The sequence below is a fragment of the Lytechinus variegatus genome, chromosome 12, assembly GCF_018143015.1.
Source record: "Lytechinus variegatus isolate NC3 chromosome 12, Lvar_3.0, whole genome shotgun sequence".
NCBI classification, from domain to species: Eukaryota; Metazoa; Echinodermata; class Echinoidea; order Temnopleuroida; family Toxopneustidae; genus Lytechinus; species Lytechinus variegatus.
Window position 1 is genome coordinate 21,309,086 of NC_054751.1, and position 6,246 is coordinate 21,315,331.

The following is a 6,246-nucleotide window of genomic DNA, read 5'->3' on the forward strand; positions in this document are numbered from 1 at the left end:
AGCACCAAGGTTTCTAACAGATTTGGATGATACAATAGTAGCAGAACCAATACCAAGGCTAACATCACTAAGGGAACGAAGGTTATGACTTGAACCTATGACAAGAAATTCAGTCTTTCCTTCATTGAGTTTAAGTCTGTTATGAGTCATCCAACTACAGATGTCTGTGACACAAGCACAAAGAGTCTTCTTTGCCTCATCTACACTGCAAACCTTAGGATCAAATGTTACGTAAAGCTGTATGTCATCAGCATAAGTATGGTAGAAGACATTATGATGACGAGCGATGTCTCCTACAGGTAAGGTGTAGATACAGTAGCCGATCGGCCCGAATACAGACCCCTGCGGTAAGCCTATAGAACTCGCACTACACTGAGATGACTTCCCACCTATTTCTACTTTGGTAGTCCAGTCTGCAAGGTAGGATTTGAACCACTTGAGTGCAATACCGTTGACTCCTAACCTGTTTGACATACGAGATATCAAAATTTGCCTGTCGATGGTATCGAATGCTGCTGATAGATCAAGTGACAACAAAAGTGCCATATGACCTTTATCTAAGGCAAACATCATTTTTCACCTTCACTAGAGCTGTTTCCATACTGTGGTGTGGTCTGTATGCCGATTGGTGTTGCTCAAACAGGTCATTATCAGCCATGTGATCCATAAGTCTTCGACATACAACTTTTTCAATGATCTTTCCAACAAAACTCAAATTTGACACAGGTCTATAATTGGAAAGACAGTTCCTGTCGAGTGATGGCTTTTTGAGAAGTGGTCGTATAACTGCAGTTCTCGCTGCCGCTGGAAAGTTTCCTGATGAGAGCGAGGAGTTGACTATCTTGGCTATGATGGGAAGAAGATCTTGGATGTTTTCCTTTAGGAACCATGTAGGAATGGGGTCCAGACTGCATGACTTACTTGCAGAACCCTTGATGATTTTCAATATCTCATCTTCAGTTGTCAGATCGAAACAGACCATAGGAGATGATGAAAACGGTCTAGATTCAATCGAGGTCCCGGAACAGGAAGTGATATCCCCAAGACTTTCATGAATCTTTTCAATCTTGTTGGTAAAGAATGTAGAAAACTGATTACACAAGGTCTCCGCACAGTCATGGAAAGGAAGACACATATTCTTTCTGTTCAGTAAATAGTCCAATGTCCTGTAGACTTCCTTGGTATCCGAAGAAGAAAGTGCATGTTGAAAGTAGGACATCTTTGTCCTGCAGATCAGATTTGATGTTTCACGCTTTGCAACTAGATAGCTATCGTGATCTATTGCAGACTTGCTTTTCTGCCATTTCCTTTCAGCTCTGCGCCTTTTCCGTCGAGCAAGATGGATCTCCTCGGTGTACCAAGGCATTCTTCTACGTACAGCACAGGTCCTTTCTGTCGATGGAGCCAAGGAATCAATAAGACCACGCAGTGTATCATTGTACCAATCAAAACTATGATCAGTATCCTCATGTTGTGAAAACTTCTGAGTCATCGTTTGAAGGGAATCTCTGAATCTGTCCCTATCAATTGCTTTATAATTACGAGATGTTCTTGTGATCATCTCTTGCTGACTGACAGGGATTGTCAGCTCCAACCTCACTACAGAATGGTCAGACATCAGCATATCCTGCACGCTGCATCTCTTGATTATTGATTCAGATTCTCTGGTGAAAACAAGATCCAGTGTGTGTCCCCGTGAGTGGGTTGGACCTGTAACATGCTGATGTAAGCCGGCCGCTGATATAGCCTGGAGAAAACCATTCACATCTGTCTTAGTAGGATTGTCTATGTGGAAGTTGAAATCTCCAAGCAAAATTAGTTTGCCTGGGATTACATACATATCAGTCAAAAAGGTATCAAATTCACTCATGAAATCCACCAAGGACAGTCCATTTGTGGGTGATGGTGGCGGTCGGTAAACAGCAACCAGATTCAATAGTGAAGAAGATGACGATAACTTGTTCACAACATGGACACACTCAAATGTCCTAAACTCATTCACCAAAGTGCGGGTTTGTAATTTGAGCTCAGATTTGAAGATAACTGTTATGCCTCCCCCACTTCCAATTTTACGTGGAGTGTTGATGAGCGTATATCCAGGTGGGGTACATTCACCCTTGATAACTTGATCGTCATCTTTCAGCCATGATTCTGTGATGACAAATATATCTAAATCATGTTCAAGAATGTAGTCATACGTGATTAAAGCCTTATTTCTCAGAGAACGTGCATTCCATAAATGTACTTTTGTACCAGACTGAATGTTAGGATCGTGTCTGGGTATCCTCCTCAGATTGTTGTGATTGATGCCACATCTAGAGGTTTTGTTGACAGGCAAACGAGGAGTTATCAATACTGGGATATGCCTCTGCTTCCTTCTCCCTGCTCTCTTACCTCTATGAAACCTTTGCCTTTTGGCAATCCCGAGAGAACATATATTCTTCCAAACGCCATCCTGAAGTCTGCACCCTCTTAGAAACTGTCTATTCTGGTTGATCTCCAGTAACTTATTTCTATCATATACATGTCGATTTACCTTACATTCTGTTCTCGCCGTGTCACTAGGATTGTAACACTCATCGGTGATCGTGGTGGTATCAAAGTTCCTTGGTCCCGGGTTCAAGCTAATATCTCCTGATAACAAGAGTTGAAGCTGGAAGGTTGATGTGGCATTAGAATAGTATACTATCCGCGTTCCAAGGAACTTCAGCTGTGTATGTGAATTACCTTCTTTAAAACAGCACTTGAATGCATGTACATGGTGGCCAATACAGGGCTCCACTTCATTTCTTCCCATTGTAGACACAATGAGGACAATTGCTATCAAGTTGACCAACTCCATTGTTGTGTTCAGAAGCTATTGATGAAGACAATGGACGGTGTGGATGAGTGAACTTGAAAGCCAAGGTCAAGATACATGGAGGACATGCATATAATGGTGGTTCAGCAATGAAGTCAAACTGCAAAAACTAGTTCCATACAGATTTTCCAATGTAGGCCATCAAACAGATCCAAACTAGTCTAGGGTGATCCTGACGATATATATTACAAACTGATATAGTAAAAATAGCATTCAAACAATAATAATGTGACAAAATCAGAAATATTCTGGAGCTCAGAAAGGGACTGCCTGTTAGGCGCCTCTATATAATATAACGACTGGTGATCCTTTCCTGCGGTAAATGATATTCACCATTAAATGTTCATTGGTGATTATTTAGCGCGTAAAAAAGGGTTCATCAGTTATCAAAGTCTCTCTTTACTTGGGAACAACTTTATGAAACACCCACCTTAAGATATATTACAATATTAAAGGTCCTGTCTTGAAAAGATGTTAAGAATTCCATTTTATATGATCACTCACAAGTATAAATGAACTAGTTGAGGTCATTATCTAAGCTCATTCTGACATCATTTTGGTTTGATAGAATGTGAAAATGTGAGAAATGCCTTGGTTTGATAAGAATTTGTCAAATATAATTGTCAAAATCAAAACTTTTGATTTTGTATTGTGTTAAGAGAGTTTAAAAAAAAATAGATTTTTTTTTTAAATGGCCATGACTTGAAATAATCTCCCACAGAAATTGATTTATCAATTAATGAAAATCTATCATCATATTCACCAATTTCGAAATGGTTTTTATATTTGATTTTGCATATTTACATGTACTCAATCCTATTAATTTCATGTAACTCTCAAGAACAGACACACCACTCCAACTAACCAGAACTATCCATATTTACAAAATTTGTGAGCCTTAAATGCGATGTTAAACACTACACATTCACACTTTTACAGAAAAGATAAATGAACGAATATTCCTGAAAGCCTCAAAAGCACATAGCTGTTTATTCTTTCAGCATATTACACGGTGATGAATAGTTGATAGAATGAATCAAATCTCAAATGCACAGATTTATAAAGTAACCCTAAATGACAAATGAAATGAATCTACTACATGAGAGAATAAAATTATTCAGACTTCAATTCACACTTATGAAAATTCAAGCAATCTACATCACACTTCTTTTGAATTCATTTCAGAAACAAAATCTGGAATTGGCCTATTTCTGCATTTTTAATAGACTAATTCACTTCACCAAAAAAGGATAAGTTCATTTCATATATAGCACACAAAACTACTTTCATCAAGATGAAAATGGAATACAAGTTTAAAAACAATAAATACTGATGATTTATGTTTGAAAATGCTTTAAAAATGCAGCCTTTTGTCAAGGGTTTAAACACGATATAAAATGCACTAAGAAAGGTGTAAAAGTTCTTAATGCTGAATACAAAACAAGGTGATTCCATTGCAAAGAAGAGGCAGGTCTCTAAACTGGACGGAAGAATTTGAAGATACCTGTAGCCTTTTTAAAACAAATCTGATTAAATTACATTAAATAAAATGTTTATTCTATTTAAATTACCATTATCCATTAAATATTCATGCCAATCAAAAGAACTGTATGTTTTGGATGAAGTATGACAGAATTTCTGTTCTCAAGTTGCATAGGATAACTCTGAAAGACTCTTTTATCAAGGATGTATGTTCTAACAATATTTTTCTATTCTAAAGTAACAAATAATGTTTCTATTGTATTCATCCCATCAGCATTGCAATGAAAAATGTACTAACATTGGTACAATTCCAATTTATGATTGGTACAATATCAATTCATAAATTTTCTTGGGCCTTTTTATGTCAACAAACACATCAAGTAATACAGAAACAAACTGAATAAATGTGGTATTTGACTGATTATTACAAATTTAAACAGCAGCCTAAATATGTTTATAAAAATGAAACAATAAAGAGATTAAAATAACTTGGAAACACAGAACTAGTACTATTCACAACTTTAACTATACAAGATGTTCTACGGCAAGGTTAGACAGGTTTACACAAATTTCACTACTGACATGATTTTATACATTTTACTTGCTCAAAATTTGCCAAATACGACTAATTTTTAACTTACATTTAGACAAGCAGCTGAAGAGCAATGCTAATTATATAGTATTGAAAAATAAACGGCAGAAATAAATTGTCAATATAAAAATGAACTGATTGGTCAATTCCATAGAGTATGTTTGACCCCTACATGTAAGACCTGCCTGAAATGGTAAATCTGATTTTCCCGGAAAAAATGGAAAGGGAAATCAGATGTTAAAAAAGATTAATTTGGTAGATTAGTTCTGCAAATGTATTTCAGAATTCTGAAGAAAAGGGTATTTGGGAAATTTGGATTTCTTAATTTACTTAGAATCTTTCAGCATAGAATTATTCACACTGGTACAGCTTTTTCAAAAATTATATTACTCTTGTTTTTTTTTTTAATTCAAAATATCACTTAATCATTTGAAGACTTATACTTTATTTTTACTTTGGAAAGAATACAATACAAATTTCATTGGAAAAAATCTAATCCAACATAGCATATTGACATAGCAGTTTTGCTTCTGCTCTAACTAGCACATGACTCCATTGTCTATTAATATCTAAAGCATTTTCTATTTGGATTCATTATATTGCCTTCATTCCTGCTTGTGATATAACCACTATCTTGCATTCAAATTACACAATTAACATATTCAGGTAAAATATTTGCACATGATCATCATAATCAAACATCATCCTTATTCACAAATATGTAGTATATTTTACACATGATTACATACACAGAGTAAAATAAAGGATACTGAGAGTAATAGAGTATGTATTTAAAACAAAGCATCTAACATTCAGCAAACTATAAATCTTATTACCAAACACACACAAACATTCTATTATCACACAGTTGCCCTGCTTTTCATATAAGTAATACAAACAGTTATATTTTATATAAAATCTGCTGAAAGAGCCGAAGAAGACGGATTGTTGATATTTCAAATACAAAATCACACTTTTGGCATAGAATAAAAAGATCTACCATATTCTGGTTGAAAGGAAAGAATAACATCTTTTATACTGATATAATAGTTCAAGGTGATAAACATGGAAAACATTTCTACTATTTTTACAGCCTTTCAAGTTTCTTTCCTTATTTATATATAACATAATTTCTGAATCAGTTTAGTACTTTACACAAGGTGATGTAAAAAATCAGCCTTTCAGAGATATGACACCATCGCCTCCCTAAAGGCTTGGTCCCACTGCACTGCAGGGAGGATAGCCATCCATTGCAAAACGTTATGTATCCATTGTGTACTCTTTGCATACCTGTTTCATACGCTCTATATCC